The 19570-nt window shown below is 46.1% G+C and overlaps 1 long non-coding RNA gene across 1 annotated transcript; it reads left to right on the top strand.

Annotated features, from left to right (window-relative positions):
* Positions 1 to 4170: 4170 nt before the first annotated feature.
* On the top strand, positions 4171 to 16214 carry LOC142603425 (uncharacterized). The gene is made up of 3 exons (XR_012837351.1): positions 4171 to 7627; positions 10775 to 10938; positions 11564 to 16214. It is a non-coding gene; the product is annotated as an uncharacterized LOC142603425 (long non-coding RNA).
* Positions 16215 to 19570: the final 3356 nt, after the last annotated feature.

Here is a 19570-nt window from a genome sequence, read left to right as displayed (position 1 = left end):
GACGCGGAGGTGTGTGGATCGGTATCTGTATTGTAGAGGGTTTCATTACAGCACAATTGATTTGGAATTAATTCATAGTCTCTGGCAATTTTTATTCACTCCCTGGGGTGCTAACACAGTCGTTTCTTTGTCCACCTTTCGGTCTTGTCGTTCAAAGTTAAAAAATATTTGTATCCTTCCCACAAACATTCTGGTGACCTTTTCAGACTTTTTTATGTAAAGCGCATTTGCCTTTCACTGCAGTTCTTCATTGTTTTTATACTGTATTTCTTTGTGGACTTGATAGTTTGTGAGCAGTATTTACCTTGCTAATAAATCCCAAAAGCTGACGACTGGACCGCGGCAGGAGCTGAAGACTCTGTGCCTTAGGGCGTGCGTTCCTGGTGCAGGGTAGGTGGTGTTTGCACAGCTCAGGGCTCTGCCTGGGGAGAACAGGCATGGGCTCTGCTGGTTTTGCTGTGAAAATTGGGTTTTCAACAAAGTGATGGTCTTCTGGCATTTCCATAGACACTTCTGAAAATCTTCGGTGAATGGATGTGCCCCGGACCATGAAAACCGTTTGGAAATGCAGTGTACCTTCATCATACCAGCTGTTTGGTGCTTTTTTGATGCATTTTAATAGACTCTTAGTTGCTTTTGAAGAACATTATCCAAACAGAAAGGCGCACACTGACGCCAAGCAGGGTATGGTGTGGTTGGGCTGTTTTACGATCCCTCCTAGCTCTCATTTTAGATTGATCATCATTAACCTGTGCTCTCATGTGCTAAATCAAGTGTACTTCTGGGCACCAGGGTGAAGACTGGGCGTGGAAATGTTTGGAGCTATTAATTTTGGTGTGGAATCTGGCTTTGGAGATGCTGGAAGTGAAATGGAGCCAAATGTTTGGTGACAAATAGTCGCTGGAGCTCGGCATGGCAGGACACCATGGTAGAAATGCACACACAAAGGCTGGTGCACAGGAAAGAAATGCCGTTGAGGCTCACTGTATCCCTACACTTAGCATCTTTGGCTCTATAAACTGGCACTAATGACTAATAGCAACAGCTTAAGTCTTCATTACGATGATAGAAACATATTTTTCTTAATTTTTCCATGGGAGCTAATTCTTAGCCACATTTCCATCAATATACCATCATAGTTCAGGAAGTATTACTCATTTAATTTTCCCGGTTTCTCTCCAAGTTGGATGTAACAGGGACAGATACAGGATGAATTCTTCCATCCTTTTTCACCAAGTTTCAGCATATTCCCGATTGGAAATACTTGGCAGCATCTTTCTGCAAACTTCTCAGTCTGTCCCACGTAAAATGGAATCACTTGAACGGTTTTAATGGATTTGGGATCAGATCCAGAGGTTGCTAGGGCATCTGTTCATTAGCTCTGGAAAAAATGATCTTCTAATTATAGACTGGCACTAAATACTAATACACAAAACGTGCCATTTGGGACTCAACTGAAAAAAATGTCAACCCAAGGCTCGCACATGGAAGATGCAGCAGTGCTTAAGTGCAATTACCATGGCTCTTGCAGGCAAAAATATAACAGCTGTCCACACATTGCTGTAATTACAAATAGGCAGCACAATGCTGAGGGACAGAAGAAAGCCCCAACCACAGCTTGAAAACCTGCTTCGACGCACGCACCCTAGTAGAGAAGACTAAATCACCCAACGCTTTGGCGTGCTGCTCTTTTATAAATAGCAAGTTCCTCTTCTTAGCTAAGAAGGTGAGGTTTTAAATACTTGAAATGTTTTTAAAAACAGGACTTGAAGCATAGAAGCAGTGCAAGGGTGGACTACGCTGGTGCACCCTATCATCCAAACGATTTGGGTGGCTCACAGGGCCGTCCCCCCAGACGCTGCCCATCCCTGGTACCTTCCCTTGGAGTCCACAGCAGTTCTGTGTGTGGCCCTGACAGGAGGCAGCTTTGGCCTGCAAAACAAAATCACAGTATATTTTCCACTTAATGGTGGAATTACTGGCCAGATAGTCGGACACATTGTCACAGAGGAGCAAAGATTTTGAAGGCCTGAGTTGCTGCTTGCTTTGTAGTTTTGAGACCTCCACTTTGCTAAATAAACACACATGAGAAAATGCTGCCCTGGCACATGTACACGCAACCCACACGCTCTTCTCTTCGGTGCGTGTAGTGGGAGGCGAGGGCTGGGTGGTAATACTTTCCACTTCACGAAGGAATTTGTACTGTGGGCTTTGTCTCGAAAGCAGCCCTCCTCGCCCTGGATCTCCCTTGTTGCATGTAATCTCAACATGTCCTGGGCCAAACGTGTGTGAAGGCACAGGACGAGGGATACCAAAACATGACTCACAGAGGAGATGTAAACGCTGTGGGATTCCTTCCTTCATGTAAATCACACTCTTTCAAACAAACGTCATGACTTTGTTCCTGGTTTACGTAATTCTGAGCAAAAAACATCGGGAGGCAACGCTGTACAATGCCAGTGACTGAAGACTTAAGTGAATATATATTTTTTTCAAAGGGACTCTCAATGGGTACGGCACATCTTCCCTCTGTTACCTGCCACCTTCTCCAGCCGCCAAGAGAGCGCAGAGCGCTTTTGTGTGAAAGCATCCTTTGTCCCTAAGAGAGGTAGTTGGAACACCCAGCTCTTGGCCGCGTCCCTTTGGCACCAGCTTGTGGAGGAGGACTTGCAGCCCTCCCTGTGTCCCCCCCCAGCACGCTCCAGAACGTGACTGCTCAACGCCCCCCCCCCCCCCCCCGAGCTCCTGCAAGGCTCTTCAAAATGGAACAAATTAGCCTATAGTAAAAGAAAATCTGGGTTTGGACATGGATTTTAGACAGCGCCAACTAATCAAGGCTCTTCCTTTAATACCAAGCACGTGTGTCATCATGGCTGTCTTGTGTAGTCAGGAAAAGTTCTTGCCTGATGATTTATTCAGTGACGTAGGAAGGGGCCTTTGTCATTGCACCCCTGGAGCTCAAACACTGAATGCTTGCATCTGTCCTGGTATGGCGTGGAAAAGTGTCAAACCCTTTAACTGAAAAACGTTTTGACTTTATTCTCTGCAACCCTGAAACTAGACGGTTACAGCTTAGTGAAGAATTTGCAGAACTGGTACTTTGTTAACTTGCAGTGCTTATCTTTTCCATTGTCTTTTAAAAAAAAAAAAAGCCTTTGTTGGGGTTGAGAAAAAAAAGGTATGCATTGAAATCTGTTAAATTCCTATGAAAAGTTTTAATCATTGAGAAACTTACCAAGTGTTGTACACTTCCTTCAAGTCATACTGATGCCCCCACTGCACAGAGATGCTTAATCTAAAGGGGTTCTGAATTAGAGTTTATTTGGATTCTTAACATATTTTTTGTGACCTCCATGATTTAAGGTCAGAGACCTCAGCGGGGTGTCAATGGAAGTTGTTACTTTAATCATTTTAGTTCTAAAGATTCATCAAAGTTATGCGAATTGACCTAAATTTTGAGATCCTGCTGAGGGAGTGGGGTTCTGCACTAACCTACCAAGGTTGACCTGGATATATTATCTGGTAATGAAATACTGGAGCAAACCACTGAAGCAAGTGTCAATTATATAAATAAGGCTACTAAAAGACAAATGCCCTAATTCAGGAAATGGTAATATTTGATATTTATAGGCCACTATAGATATGCATGACACTTCATCACAGACCATACGCCCACTCCGAGCTCGGGCAACAGATTTCCTTTGACAGGTTTGTAAAATCCCTGTTTTATCCCTTGCAGCACTGTGTCAGTAAAGGGTGGGTGGGTAGATTTTTTTGTATCGATGTTAATAAGGTGTCAAGGCAATTTTACAAGACTCTTTTAAAACCAACCAAGATTTCAGCATTGAAAAAAGAACTTTATTAGCAAAGGGGGGAGTATCAGATAACAGATTCCTGGTTTTCTCTTGTTTTCGTGCTCGTTCTCCGATCAGGAGCATGTTTCACAGCCATGTAAAACACTGGAGCTGAGCTTCCAGCAACAAGTCCGTTAATAACTTCTACTTCCAGGAGGTTCTAAAATTGGGTTAAAGATACCCTGAAGGCTCAAATTTCTTTGCTGTTAAAGTCTGCCATCCAGAAGAGAACAATCTCTCTCTGGGAAAAAAAAAAAAAAAAAAAAATGTTTCTTTCAGTTGTTTCTCATGAAGAGGGCATGCACTGAATGCTCTGTTACCTTGGTGGTAATGGAGGAGAAGGTCTGATTGTCTGATTCCCGAACCGCAGGTCGCAGCTGGGCTTTGCGGCCGCAGCCTGTGGCTCAGGAGGTTCAGTTTGGACATCTGGAAGAACTTCTCCACTCAGCTTGTGCAGTGTGGGAACAGGCTGCCGAGGGGTCCTGCTGTCTCCAGCCTTGGCTGGACAGAGCCTTGGTTGACCAGGCATCGAGCTGGGGAGAGCCCTGCTTCCCCGGAGGTGGCCGAGGTGGCCTCCGTAGGTCCTGCATCTCCAGCGTTCCGGGGATTCGGTGGGGTCAGCTCCAGCCCTCAGCACAACCGTGTGGTCAGAGAAGGCACCAAGACCCCGGATTCAGTTGAAAAGTCCATCTGACCTCCTCAGCAAGTTAGAGCAGCCGCAGGACTGAACACACCCGGCCGCAAGACTTTCTCAGTCTGTGGACGCCTCCAGCTCTGTCTCCTTCACGGCTTGACACATCCTTTCCCCATACCCAGAGCCCTGAGAAAGTGTCTGCACCACCGTGCCTGTCAGATGTTGTGCCGCCTAGCTGTTCCCACACCCATCCTCCTTTGCACAAATTTGCTTTACAAAAAGCAGACCAGTTCTCTAAAATGACTCAAGTTGTTGACAAAAATCCCCTCAAGCTGCTGACAAAACCCCAGAGATACAGTCTATCAGCAAGTTTTGCAAGCAACTTTTCCTTTTTATTACAGGCCCTGAGAAACTGTAGAGAGGGAAGAAAGGAACCAGAATGAAGCAACAAAATAGTTTTTGCCTGATTTGGAGCATTTTTTGCTGGATGTTCTCCAATATTCCATCAAATAAAATCGTTATTAACAGCAGAGTGAAACACAAACACGGCAGTTACCAGACGTAACAACAGTGGGAGAAGTAAACGAGTTTGTTTAATGAGTAAGATCACAATTTAGCTACCAGCTAAAATATCTTCCAGTAGGATAATTTCCATCATCATCACCCAGAAGCGATACGGATTGGTGTGCATGCAGGTTCTAGGTCAGATGTGAAGTCTACTCAGTCATCTCGATGCTATGGGAAAAATATCCTGAATTGAAGGAATCTAAGAAGGAAGGCTGTAATTTCAAATGGTGTCACAGTATAGGCCCTAGTTCAATATCAATTAAGGTTTTATTTGATTTTTTTACTGTCTGAGCTAGAACTAGAGGCAGTCATTTCATGGTACTTACAGTCCCATGGCTATGCAAGCTCCTGTTCAGATATAATATTTGGTGTATTCATCAGCTTTTTGGAAATTGATGCTTTTTTATCATTAATGTTCCTGGGCTGAAAGTTAGCACTTCTACTTGTTCACTTTTTTACTTCACTAAGGATCTGCAAAGCCGTGGTGGTCTTACCGAGAAGGCTTGTGTTCCTTTACTGCTAGGAGAGGTGACAAACTGCTACAGCGTGCTTACAGGTAATCTCAATTTGGAGCAGAAGGACTTGCACAAGACCATGTCAGATACATCATTTCTGATTCAGAGGCTGGCTAACCCAAACCGACAAGAGGTGAAGACAGAGAAGAAAGTTGGAGCCAATGAACCTCTCTGCTGTCTTTTTGGGGGTGTTTTTGGCCCTGGGTACCACATCAGGATCTCTCCCACCCCAGGATTAACGCATTGATCCTCAACATCGAGCTGTGACGAGGAGATGTCTTTTGGGGATGCTGAAGCACAGAGGGGTTAAATGACTCTGTGCACCAAGGCAAATCACTGGTGACCCAAAATTACAACGTGGGAGTTCCTGACTCCTAGGCCCGTGCTCATTCCACTAGACCACACTGCCTCCTGAGAAAATATGTTTTAATGGTATCTGGCCAGCTGTGTAAACATGTCAAGAGACAACCATGTAAAACTGAACTGCTCCCGTTATGCAAGTTATAGTCTATTTTATTTGTAAGCACAAATCCTAAATCCCTCCTCCAAAATTCTATTTTCACAAACAAAAAAGTAGGGAAATGAGGAAAAGCAAAATAATTCCAGAACATCTTGATGTTTGGGTCTATGGGTGACATGACCAAGTTCATTTCCCCTTGAACAGTGAGCCTCTTCCCCTCTGCCAGACTCTACTTCCCGACATGGCTGCTTGTTTGAGAGCTAGTTTTGGGGAGGGGTGGGCTGATGCTGATGTGGCGGATGGGGAAGGCACCTCTCTTTTCACCTTACGACGTTTCCTCAGCCATCGAATGACAACCTCTCCCCTGCTTGAAAATATGTGGCTGTAAGAATCAAAGCTATCAATTAATGAGTCCTGAAACGCATGAATAATAACGAGGTCTGACGCCCTCAATGTTCAGTATTACGTTTTCTCATTTTGCTTGTATTACCAGAAGACAAGACTTTGCCTGGAGTAGGAGACATTCAACCACCCAACAAGAGATCTTTACTCTTTGATTAAAACCCCCCCTTTTCTGCCTGCGCACTGCAGGGTACAGAAGAAAAGTGACGAGTTGTATTTAAACCAATGCGACGCATCCTCCCAAAGACAGTTGTAGCAACATCCAATACACTGATTTTTTGCTGGGTTTTGTTATAAAAAACAGAGGATGGGTCACCATTTGTTACCACTCTAAGAGCATTAAAAGCAGCACTTTTGCGTAAGTAAAGTGCCCGGCGCTTGCTTGAGCTGATTCCTCTCTGACAAAATGTTTCAGGCTTCAGTAGGACTTGCGTGTGTCTCAAAAAAAAACCCGCTGTTGTACTTGCTTCCTAGTTCCCCATCAAGGGCCTTTCTCTCGGCTGTGTAGGTGGCACAGGACACAAATCACTTCCCTTTGCTCCAGCGTGTGGGCACAGCTGCATCAAAAAATGAAATTTCTCACTCCCAAACAGTTCGGTTCGGGTTCTGGCGTTAATGCAGTTGCCAAGTGACAGCATTTCCCTGATCCCACCGCTCCGCGCTCTGCTCTAAAGCAGCGGAAAGCTTTATCCCCAGGAGCGGGCTGTGACAGCGTGTTTCAGCTCTCAGCTTTGCTCTTAGGCGTGTACCACATTGTTTTCGGCAGCGTTTATCAGGAGTATTTTCTCTGTTCCTCTCCAGCAGTTACACGCAGAGCCGGGTTCCCCAGGGAGCTCCACCCGTGCAGGGCTGGAGATCTGTTCCTGTGCTGCTGGCTGCGTGGCGACAGCGTGAAAGAGAAACGTTCACCTTCTGTGTCACTTGCAGCTTATCCCACAGGGTCTTCGAGGTCCACAGGTCTTCTGGGGCTGGAGTCTGAATGACAACAGTAGGTAACAAGCCGAGCACTGCAAAAAGGCTCAGCTCAGGAGATGGCTCTGATTATTGATAATGTATTATTTTATTCTTTGTTCAGTGGGATGGTGTTGGAGCCCACCAGGCCTGCTCATGCTATCATTTTCAGCAGTGGATAAGAAAAATAAAAAGGCAGTCTCTGTCCCAGTGAAATAAGTGAAAGATGGTTCAGAAATTCCAGGTGAGTTAATTAAGTAGGATTGCCGACTACAGGCAGGAAGAAAGTTTGAGTGTTGGATGCTCAAGAGAACCTCTGCCTTGGCGAGGCTGAGAGCAGATATTTCTCACAGAGCAAATCGCGGGTAGGGAGTTTTCATGGCTTATTTCTTATCTGGGTTTCCTGCTGGGACCACGACTTCCATGATTTTCCCCTTCTTCCTTGCCCTCCCCTTTCCCATCCCCAGTCCTTTCTGGTCTGGGTTTGTCTCCAGGGGGTAACCCCACCCGATGGGTGAGAAAATGCCTCTCTGGATGCGCTGAGTGAGATCTGCGTACACTGCCCGGGTGGGCAGGTCTGGGCCTCTCCTGTACGTCACACCAGGAATGAAGGTGAGCTTTACACGGGCGTGAAGCCTCGCACGGTGCAGCCGTGCGGCGGGGAAGCTGTGCCGGGTTCACGGGGAGATGCCGTTCGGTTCACCAGCCCCATCCCAGCCGCGCACCTCTGAGCAGCTGCATGACGTTGCTGGCGGGTCTTTCAGACCTGGCTTTCTCATGTGAGGCTCCTCTGCTCTCCCGTACACCGAGGCTGGAGGAAGAACACCCAGCTGCCTCATAAGCTGTCCGAGGCGATGGACTGGCTCTGAATTTTGCTGACGAGGACTGTGGTGGAGGGTTTTCATAGAGGCCCCGGCTCAGGGCAGGATTTTAGCAGGTGTTGAGGTCTCCCTGAGGCCAGTTTCCGGCAGGCTGAAAGCAGCCTTTCAGCGGTACCAGTGATGACATTGGATGAGAAAACATTTTTTTTTAAACAGTAGTTTCTTCAAAGCAAGATGTGAAAAGCAAAAAGTCCTTCTCAAACTAGAATTCGCTTCTGAGAGTAGAGCACCGAAAACTAATGAAAGCCAGATGCCTTGGCCTGTCCCAGGAACAGGCAAGGGAAGAAAAGCCGAGCTCAGCAGCCTGCGAGTCTGCAGTTACAGGAACCTGCTCCTGGACCCAGGGTCTCCCAAGCAATAGGGGAGTCTGGGAAAGGCATGCGTTTGTGGCACCCAAACACGGTGCCTGCAGGCAGCCGAGGGGACCAGGACTGCTGACACAAAGTGAAGCAGCTTCCAGGGGCTGGACTGCTTCCAGGGCTTGCCCGGAGCAGAGGGAGGATGTTTAAAGCTGCTTCAGGGCGCTCAGCACTCTGGTGCACTAAACAAAGCACCGAAAAGCCGGAGAGCCTGGCCTGAAGGGCTGCTGTTGCAAAAGCTGTGTAGGTGTTAAGGGTCCTTCCTGGATGGAGACAGCAATTAGAAGCTGGGCTGTGATGAGCTGTGTTACACAACCGTCAAGGACAAGCCCAGCTTGGCCTTTTGTTGCCCCCACTTCCGTGGCTGTGGTGCCAGTGTGTAAGGCAGTGCCAGGCTACGCTCCCACGGAGCGTTCACCCTACCCTTCTGCGTCATTGTATTGCAGAAAAAGAGGTGGAAGTTGTATGTTTGTTGATGGAAATATATGAGCGTGGCAGAAATGAGTCTGACACACTTTCCAAAGGGCCAAGGTCACCATACAAGTGTGTGTATATGCAGGAATATATGTGTAAAGTAGGTGTGTGTGCATGTATAAATGTACACACATGTGTCTGTGTATATAGACACTTGAGGAAAACATATATGGGCTGGAAAATACCTGAAAGGGCTACAAATAATCAATATGGTGAGCAAGAGAAGAAAGTGCCCCCCTTTCCCTGGGCTCCCACAGCTGCCCCACCTCTACCAAAGACAATGGCAGGAAGCCAAGGTGAAAGGAAGGGATGGGGGGGAGCCGAACCAGGCTGGGCTTCCTCTGTTTCACACTGAATGTACGGAAACTCAGGGGCTTAAGTCTTTTTTCATGAGCATTTCATTTGGACTGAAATGGCTCATACAAGCCATGCTCACCAACCATGCCCCTGGGCTCGCACACAGACCTCTGACTGTGGATTTTATCCAATCCTGCTGACTCTTCTGGGTGGGGATGAAACACTGATTTCCTCTCAGGAAAGCTCATCTCTTCCTGGGAATGGTTAAATAGTGCTGACTGCGCGTATACCTTCTGGGAGGAACAAACCCAGCCAGTTCCAGGATTTGCAAGTGGCGCAGACATCGGAGAATAATCTTTACTAATGAGAGACTGATAAGCACTTTGTTACAGCCACTTAATGCGTATGCTTGACTGATCCCCAGGTCAGATATTACTGCCCTGGTGTCCTGGTTCAGACCAGCGAAGGATGCCAGGTCCAGGCAGCCACAGGTCTCTGCATGCTCTGGATCGGGCTCACACTAATGCTGCCTGCAGGCAGCACCTGGCACGGGGAGAGGCTCTGCCTAGTCCTCTGCCTGTCCTAGCCGACTCTCCTCCCTGCACCATCCTGGGCTCAGCTGTCAGATTTTGATTGATGATTGATCCACGCCAACACCACGCAGGTCCTCCAGTTACAGCTGACTTCTAAATGGCCCGTAGTCCAGCAGACACATGTATGTTATTAGCATTGCGAGGCAGCAGAGCAAGCAGCTCTTCATCATATACGCTTTCGCCAAGATATTATAGCACAGTTTCCACTTCCTGGCAATTAACTCAGTCTTTCCCATTCAGCATCAAGAAGCACTGCACTCACAGATAGATAGGTCTGCAGAGTTTGGGAGCTTCTTACTCCTCTTTGGAAACCCCAGAAAATTATTATGACAATTTTTTTTCCTTTCATTTAAACACAAAGAAAAAGAAAAGACTTCAGGAATATTCCACAAATGGTTAGTTTATCTCCCCTCGGTTTTCTTCCCTGTTATCCCTTCTAAATGTAACACAAACCTAGTATCCTGCAAGCCAAGCATGTACCAATGACTCTGAAATTAGATAAAAGTGGGATTGGTTATTGATGGTATCGATGGATACTGATGGATATCTGACAAAGCTTCTCCATATATCTTTTTTTTTTTTTTTTTTTGCCATTTTTGTCATAAATGAAGTACTAACTGAAGATGTTGCTTTAGATGGAGAGATGAAATGCAACTGAACCTTTCCTGGAAAACACCGTCTTGTGTACCCTTGTACAGGTTTGAGGGGTATAAAAGATATGAGTAAGAGGGGGAAGATCTGGAAAAACCTAAATCAAAACTCTTTTCTTTGCCTTGTATCTTACCAGGAGAGTTACTGGACCAGATGCCTGGATTTAATGTGAAATTTTTGTTAAGCCTTTGTTTGAAGAAGCTGCCAGGAGCACAGCTACAGTCAAATAACTCTTTGCAATGCCATCATTACCAGCAACAAATATTTATTGGAAAATCGAGTGAAGCCTTTTCTAAATACGTAAGTAAAAGACTTGCAAGCTGGTAAAGCATGAGAACTGGCATTGCTTGGCTGACTGGGCACGGGATTGAGTTTCGGATGACCTGGGTTCAGCCCTTGGCTGTGCTGGGGACCTGCATCCTGTGACCTTGAGTTAAAGTCCTCCTCCTCTCTCACCCAGCCCTGGTGTTTGTCTAGCTTTGTTATCTGTGGGAATTACTAAAGATGGTAAGGTTAAGCATCAAAACCATAAATCAAATAAGGAGCTGTTGGGGAGGGCTGGAGGTGGCTGGGTTTCCTCCAGCTTTGCTGACGTCCTTCCCGGTACTGACTCAGTAGCATCCTCCATGGTCGGGGATGGGTATGTTGGACTTGGACTAGGCTGGGCAGGTGGCACAGATACAGCGAGCCCTGGTGGCCCTGGCTAACTGGGAAGAGCCAAGCACCTTAGCTGTAGGTCTGTTGGAGGGGCTGGCCCTAGTTATTCATGTAGGTGGGTTCAATTGCAAAGTCTTTGCGGCCAGGACTGTTTTCAATCTGGTGGCTGTGCCCAGAATAACAGGAGCAGGATGTCAGTGGGAGCCTCCAGAGCTGCTGCAGCACAAATACTGATGAGTCCCTAACAGATAATGTTTCCTGTCTCCAGCTTTTAAGAGAGCCTTGTGGGCCAAGAGAATGGAAATCTTCCTCTCTGTTTTACTGGCTGCGGTCTCCAGTTCAGGCAGGTATAACAGGGAAGCGCCTGTTCGCCACTCCATCAGCTCTGGATGTTCTCCAGATGCCACTGGGGAGACCTGGTGGCTCCTGAGAAAGCAAATATGCCCACGAAGGCTCATCGGAGTGATTACTAATTATCCCACACCTTGGGAAGCCAGTGCTATCTCTGGCTCTGCCCTGAGGAAACTAGGTACCGACTGGATAACGGCCAGGCCTGGGTGAAATCGCCGGGCAGAGCGCAACAAGGGAGCCAGGAGGAAGGAAATTAAGTCAGCCCTGTGATCCACACCAGATGCACACTCATGCTTTGCTACGAGCTCATTACCCCCTGACCACACGCTGCCCTGATCTGCAGCTACAGCTGCCGGGGGAGCTGCCAAACTTGGCACGGCTCCGTCCCATTCCCGAAGTTCTCTTTCAGGCACGAGGCTGCCCGCTCCCCCGGGCTCCATGCGGAGCGGTGGTGGCTAAACGAGTAATACAGAAATCTCCCTGCACAGCCGGGCATAGCGCAGTGCCGAAGCACGGTGGTTTGCAGGGACCGGTACGATCCCTCCCGGGCTTGCGCGGTGGCTGGTGGATGGCCAAGGCTGAACATGTTGGGTGGGTAGCGATTGCAGAAAATATTTGCATTGTTTATCAGGACATGAAAAGTCATGGGGTTTAAAGGATATATCCACTGAGTACAACCAGTAAGTAGTTGCTTAAGACAGCCTGCTGCTGGGACAACCAAATCACGGCCTCAGGGCTAAGAGGGGAGAAGATCCTGTTCCCTGCAGGTCTGCTGGCAGCAGCCCTGGCTCTGTCCTGAACTCCTGCAGGACCGGGATGGCTGCGGCTCCGATCCCAGGGGCCACAGCCGAGGAAAGAGAGGCAAGCTCAGAGAGACGGCTCTGCGGGAGCTTCTGACACCAGGAGATGAGGTGAAAGAGCTGGAGCTTGGCCTTTTCGTGACTCTTAGTAGCACTGATTTGTTTGAAGAAGTAGCAGTTGGAAGGAGAGGGAGCGGAGCAGACACAGCTGTGGGGTAGGAGGCCGAAGAAGAAAGAGGCAAGATGAGGGAAGACCATTGCTAGGAGACTCGTTAACCAAGCCAGCTGCAGATCTCGTGGTGTGTGGTGGTTTTTTTTTTTTAATTGATTTTTATACTAACAGGCAATTAAGCTGATTATTTATTTTTTTGATGTTTCTCTAGTAATGAGTCATTTCCTGGGGGGTGGGAAGAAAACAGCATTTTTCTCAAAGCTTCAAAACAGTGTTTTAAGGTTTGGGTGGAGGATTCTTTGTTTCTTTCCTTTCTTTCAATGAAGCAGCTACATTTTAAAAAGCATGAAAACAAAACCTAGAGGTTGACAACCCCTAAACTTCTGCCAGGGTTGCTCTTTGCTCACAGAAATGGCTGTCCACAATGGGTAGCCCAAAGCAGCGTGCAGGGTGAAGGATGAGACCTCCCAAAGCAGCCAGGCACCAGACTGCCTTGTCATCAAACTCACCCGCAGAGGTTGATGCTTTTTCCAGCTCCTACACACGTCACTGGTGTCAGTGCCTGTCTGCTTTGCAGCATGCTGACCTTTCTTCTGGTTTATACATCAAAACAGACTGTTCTGGCAGTGGTTTCCAGTTCGGTAAGCCACATGCCTTTGCACTGTAGTGGACGTAGGGCAAAGCTGGCTAAAGCCCCCAAAGCTTACGTGTTAGTAAATGCTGTTGGTCTGGGGAAGCCTAGTGTGAAACAGTGGTGAGTCTGGATCTTTTTTTGCCAGAAAGCTATCAGGAAAAATGTGTTAGTTAGATCTTTGACTAATAAAAGTGGTCATCTGCAATCAAGCTAATTTGCTAGAGATTAGAGCCTAATTAAAACAAAAAAAAGCAAAGGAGCTGCCAGCCTCAAAACACCCGCACAGAGCAGCATGCATTAACTATGAGATGCACTGGCTTTTTGCAAATAGGCAGCATTTAACCACCCTGAAGGAGAAGCCACATCACCCCCCAAACTCCCAGGCACCAACTTCACTCCGTCCTCTCTTGCCTGTGGGTTGGGGATGGGAGAACCCCTGGCCACGGTGGAACGAACAGCAAAAACTTCCATTGACATCGGTAGGTCCTGGACTCATCTTGTGGCCTTTTTCGTTTGTTTGTTACACATGTCATGTAGTACTTGGTGTCAGAATGTTTTACGCATAGTTTCTCAATGGAGAAGGAAGAAAACATACACTTTCAGAGTTATTCCTTGTACATCGCGCGGTTGGCACGAGAGGGACCATTGTTCTTGGTTGAGCATCGGCGTGATTAAGCTGGAAGTGAGAGTCAGTGCAGTTACCTCAGATCCAGGGAGGCTTATCTCACTGCGATATTTAGCTGGTTATCCTCCCTAAATAGTATGCCATGAAGCCAGAGGTGAGAGGAAAGAAAGCTTTTAAAGGTGTGCTCATTGACCCAGTGAATATGGCAGGAAACCACAAAAGGTATGTTGGGACCATGCACAAAGCAAACTTGATCCTGCCTCTACCCCGGTTTCTCGTGTCTGTCTTTCACGGTGCTGATGCTTGCTAGGAGCCTTAGCACCATGCGATGTGCACTAACACCTGGAATTCAGTGCTAGCCTGCAGCACTAACCCTTGGAATTAACAGGCACATAGTCAACATCAGGCGCTTGTAAAATACGGCCTGTCTGTTGCAAACAGCTTGCTTTCTCACTCACAACAGATTGCATTAACCCATTCTCAACTAAATTGATGAGGGACGGTAATGTAACGTTTTAAAACAAGAGGATACTGGTGACTAATTTCCTCCAAACAACGTCATGTGGGTCATCTTCCTCATATGTTGTTTGTTTTGCTGATTAATCTTTAGGTAGATATTCATGTATCAACTATTATTTTCCGCTGTGAATTGTGGTTTTCTGCCCAGCAGCAAGTCCAATTTCCAGAGTAATTGGGAAGCCAACTCCTTTCTAACTACGCAAGAGATGAACTGTGTTTCCTGCAACTTTACTGTCTTTAATGTTAGTGGTTGAGTAATAACCGGACACAACAGTGTCTTCTGTAAGGAAATATGCCAACAGTTGATGCTTGGAAGTGAATAAAATTTACTTTTTTTTTAAATTAAAAAAAAAAAGTGTTTTGAATGATTTGAAGCTGCAATAACAATCCTTTCCAGTCAAAGCTTACCGTTCACAACAACAGGATGCATTACTCTATTTAAGCAAGTAATAATATTGGTTTTAGTCACTACACACGCTTCGCTTCCTGTTGGGAGTATTGCACAGAAAACTAATTCATTGCATATCAGAGAACTAATTCATTGCGTATTTACGGATTTTATATACAGAGATGTTTTCTAATACCATCTGTGTATAAAGAAAATACATCTTTGCAATAAGCTAGCGTGATCTGTTTATTGGCTGTACAAGCTACAACAAAATTGAGGAAAGCAGCCTCTAAAAGACTGAGTTGCTCTGTTAGCATTAGCAAAGCCATGTATATTTAAGGTCTCAATGCTTCTGAGTTACGGTCAGAAAAATTTACTGTCACTAAATGTTCATTCCGGTTGTACAAGACCTTTCACCTACAAACTCCCAGTTGCTTAAAAGGCAATTACTGGGAGCAATGGCAAGATTTAGCCTAAGGACTTCTGTATTTGCCCCCTGCTAATGATCTGCTGGGATTCTGTCATCTCCCAAAACATAAGCACAGCAGCAGTAACTCCAATGTCTGTCACTGCTTCCTTACTTATATTAACAGCTTATTTCATGGCTGACTTCCCATCTTGCTAAGTTAGCTTCTCCATGTCAGGCTGAACTAATGAATAGAGAACAGATTCTGAGCGCTCTCTCTTCCAGGGGAAAAAAGCACAGGCTCTGCCGAAATCAAGGGAGTTGCTCTGCTTTGACCCCGGCGTAAGGAGGATCCTCGTCCGCCTCCAGGTAAATGCCCTGGGGCTTTTCTCTCAGCCAGGCAAGTGCTGCCGCTGACATTCCCCTAGAAGCAATTAACATTTCCATCATCTTTGCGTTTCAGCAATGCAGTTCCTGTCATAGTGCCGAAGCAATAAGACGTGACAGGCAATGCCCCCGAACCGAGAGGCCGTAACGAGATCTGGAGAGGTTCCCTTAGGGAGGAGGGCAGGCTGGATCTCTGCACTGCACATTTAGTGAGGTGCTGGGGAAGGAAATGTGTGTCAAAGCTGGTGACTTTGGGGCAAATCAAGGCTGTGCTGTGGTCTCCATTTTCTAATAGAAATATATATTTTTTTAATCTATCTATCTGTATTGCAGTGGAGAGCTTTTAATCAGAAAGCTATCAACATTTGCAGATCCGGCGTTTCATTCATCCTCTGAACTCAGACTGCACATCTGCTAGCCCAGCCGATTGTTTTACCATTTTCCTGCCAGTGCTGGGAAGAGGAAGGGGGTGCTGCGCCACCATCTAACCCCAAGGGCCAAGTCTCCTTGTTAGTGTAAATCAGGAACCTCCTTTCAGTCCGGCGGAGGTAGGAATAAAACCATGATCAGAATGGATCGTGCTTTTTCCCAATGCCAACAGCCGAAAGGGGAACTGGGTCACACTAAATAGTCCGCAGAAAGGGAAAAAAGAGGCTCGAGGGGACCCTTGTCATTGAATTTCACCTTTATCCTCTTGCCACATGCATTACGGTCCCTGTGAACGCTTCAGCTCAAGCTGTGTTTAGTTCTTTTATCACTTACACTCCTTTTCCACCCCGTTTGTTCCTTTGGCCAGATCTTTCACTGCGGTTAATTGACCTGGTTTCACTGATTTCTGCGAAGATCGGCCAAGCCTCCCAAGCTGGAGAAGTGGGTCACCATGCATCGCGTACACCGAGGCTTCGGAGGGAGCTTGCCTTGACTCCTCCTCAAGTGAGGAGCCTTTCTGCTGACGCGTGAAGCTGCATTTTCACCTCTATTTCACCAGACTATGACTGGCTTCCGTAGGATGAACGCCTGGGAAGTGGTGTGAGGAAAAGGAGGGTCTGGTGACTCAACATCTGTGCGAACCATGCGTATGTTGGTTCAGATAAATTTAACTTGGGACTTGCTCTGTTTTAAAAGCTTCAGAAAGAAAACAAACCTGGCAGATTGTAACTCTCCAACAAGGGGGTCATTGCCAAATGGATGCAGCACATCAAGCGCTTACAAGAAACAAATGTATTCAAGAGGGAGAAATAATCCTTCTGTGAAAAATTACTGCAAACAAAACTGCAAATGTTGCCATCACTGTTGAAATTTGAACTGTGACAGAGTAGAATTTCTATCCAAAAACTGCACTTTGGCCCAAAGTGGGAAGCAGAAAGCTTTCCATTTAAAAAAAAAAACCAAAAAAATTAACAGAAGCCATAGGATCTACCCTTTAAACTCGCTTTCTTTTTAGACCAGGCTAAAATTATGCTTAGAGTTGTATTTATTGAAGTAAATGATCAGCTCCAAAAAGACCCAGTCAAAAAAACCAGGAAAGTAACTTAGTGGTTGTGGACAATTTTATTCATTTCCACGGAAGTACTGGACTGTTTCAAGTAAAGCACCAGATGAAGTACTTCATCAGTTTAGAGCCAAAATTCATCCAACTTGTGTAAGAAAAAAAACAATTCCATTTCGGTAGAACCAAAGAAGTGTGTTGTACCACTTTCCCTTTTGAAATATAGACAGTAATAGCAATTTGTGGAAACAGGCACCTCCCGGGCTGCATCACAAAGATCCTTGGAAATGAACAACAGACATCAGGTAGTGATATGTGCTGTAAAACAAAGGACCCCAACTTCACCCTAGTACTCCCATGTTTTACGGTAACACTACTCCCTAGAGTACAGTTGCAAATGTTTTTCTTAGCATAGTGCGAATGACCCAGCCCAAACGGGTTTTTTCCTCTGTTCCCCCTGAGTGACCCATGTGCAGGAAGAGGAAAACGATGTGTTTCACACGGGAAGTTTTCCAGTGTCTCTCTGAACTTGTCAGACCTTCCTCCTCTGCTTTCCAACTCTGCAATACTTTTACTGCAAGCTGGTAAAGGCTATGGTTAGACTGAAAAGGGATAGCTAAGCGGACCAGCCGAGTACCATTCCGGGTCCAGCAGTGCCTTCACTACCAAATATAACTTCTGTGTCATAGAATCATAGAATCTTAAGGTTGGAAAAGACCTCTAAGATCATCAAGTCCAATATGAAGCTAGCAAGACCCTGGTCTAGAACACAGCTCTGGCATTTAATGCGGTTGCCGAAAGCCTTGCTGATGGGAATCAGGCTGATAGCCGGTGGGAAGGAGGTGTCTTCTCTTCATAACCAGTGCACAAAGATCTGTCAGCCTGGTCACCACTCTGAAGGGCCGTGAGGCATCATCTCCTATGGCATTTGTAGAATCCAGTCTTTATTATCTGCTGACAGATGTGAGCACCAAACTCCCTTTTATTATTGAACAAAGTGAAAGTAGTGAGATATTCAGATTCTCGTGGTTGTGGGAGAATAAGGATTGTGGATGGCGCTCAGCAAATTGTGGCCATCACAGAATTGTTCCAATTGCACCATCATTATATATACGGTTAATACGTGAAAGCCAAGGCAGGCAAACATATGCTTTGGGGTTTATCTCCTGCACAAGCCTCTAATCTTTCCTCAGGAAATTACCATGTAGTTTATCAGTACCTTGGTGTTAATTTTTAAAACCTCAAGACTTCAACCAAAAGGAACTGGCCATTTACTGGTTTTCTTTCTTATAACTGCAGTTGTTGCTACCTTACTAACTAGTTAGCATCCTGGCAGATGATTACTGCAGTGAGCTGAGCTTGGCAGAACCTCCGAGTTGTAACCCCTGAAGGAAAATGTCACTGCTCTCCGTATCTGATAGATTTTGGTTAGCAGAGATTCAAAAGCAGCAATAACAGACCCTTAATAAGATATGTTTGGCAAGAAGATACAAAATAACTATTAAGCTGGTTTACATCTGTTCCCTTTTGAATTCATTTTGCCGTATCTAATTGCATACTTAACATTAATCTGCTATCACAGTAACTTGGATTATTTTGTTTCTGGGTTTAGCCTCCGCATCACTGTCGTTGACTGTCATTCCTGCTGCTTCACCAGAAAATAATGAGTGTCTTTTTGCCTATATACCCAGACTCCTGCAGTCAACGTGATTAGCAGCGCGTCTCTTTAAAAACCCCTGTCAGACAAAGGTATGAAGAATGACGAGGCTAGCTCCCGTCAGTTCTGTATTGCCAGAGAGATCCTACGTCTGATAATTATACATAAAATTATATGAGATTTTGGAAGATCGGGGACAAATCTGTGGAAAGCTTTATGCACTTCAGAAAGAAACTATCTTTTGAGTAAGCACATTGTCCCTAAAGTACCTCATATATAACAGTGGATGTTGCACAGCGGGTTCATAAAAAAAAAAAAAAGGCGGGAAATAGTTATTTTTTCATAGGATGGTAATTTATGGTTTTTTTCTGGCAATGTGAGTCAAAAAGAAGATAAATGTTTCTTCTCTTTAGAGAAATGTGAGAGTTTGCTTCAGCCAGCCATTTTTCAGTGTTGGGGTGCAGCGGGCCGACTCGTGGGGTTGGCACGTCAGCACGCAGTGGTGCACCTGGGGCCCACCCATGGCCAGTACAAGGGGCTCTCAGAGAGACCCCCTCAGCCATCCTGGCCGGCCAGCAGCCATACCCCTGCGAGAAGAAGAGGTCTGAAAATAAGGTTATTAAGTGCTTCCTAAAAAAGCAGGGCTGACCTGAGCCTGGCCCCTGTCCTCAGCACCGTATTTGTTTGCAACTCTGCAGGTGCCGAGTGTGTTGATTGTATTAGAAGTGGATAGATGCAACCCGATAAGGACAACTGTGATGTTCTGCGTGTTGATAGGAATAATCAGTTGCAAAGAAACGGGGTCAAGAGCGAGCACGAGCAGCAGTTGGCTGGAAAGGTGTGGGGG

This window comes from Balearica regulorum, chromosome 12, assembly GCF_011004875.1.
Source record: "Balearica regulorum gibbericeps isolate bBalReg1 chromosome 12, bBalReg1.pri, whole genome shotgun sequence".
In the NCBI taxonomy this organism is placed as follows: Eukaryota; Metazoa; Chordata; class Aves; order Gruiformes; family Gruidae; genus Balearica; species Balearica regulorum.
Note: the sequence above shows the minus strand (reverse complement) of the source record. Positions and strands in the feature narration are given on the sequence as shown.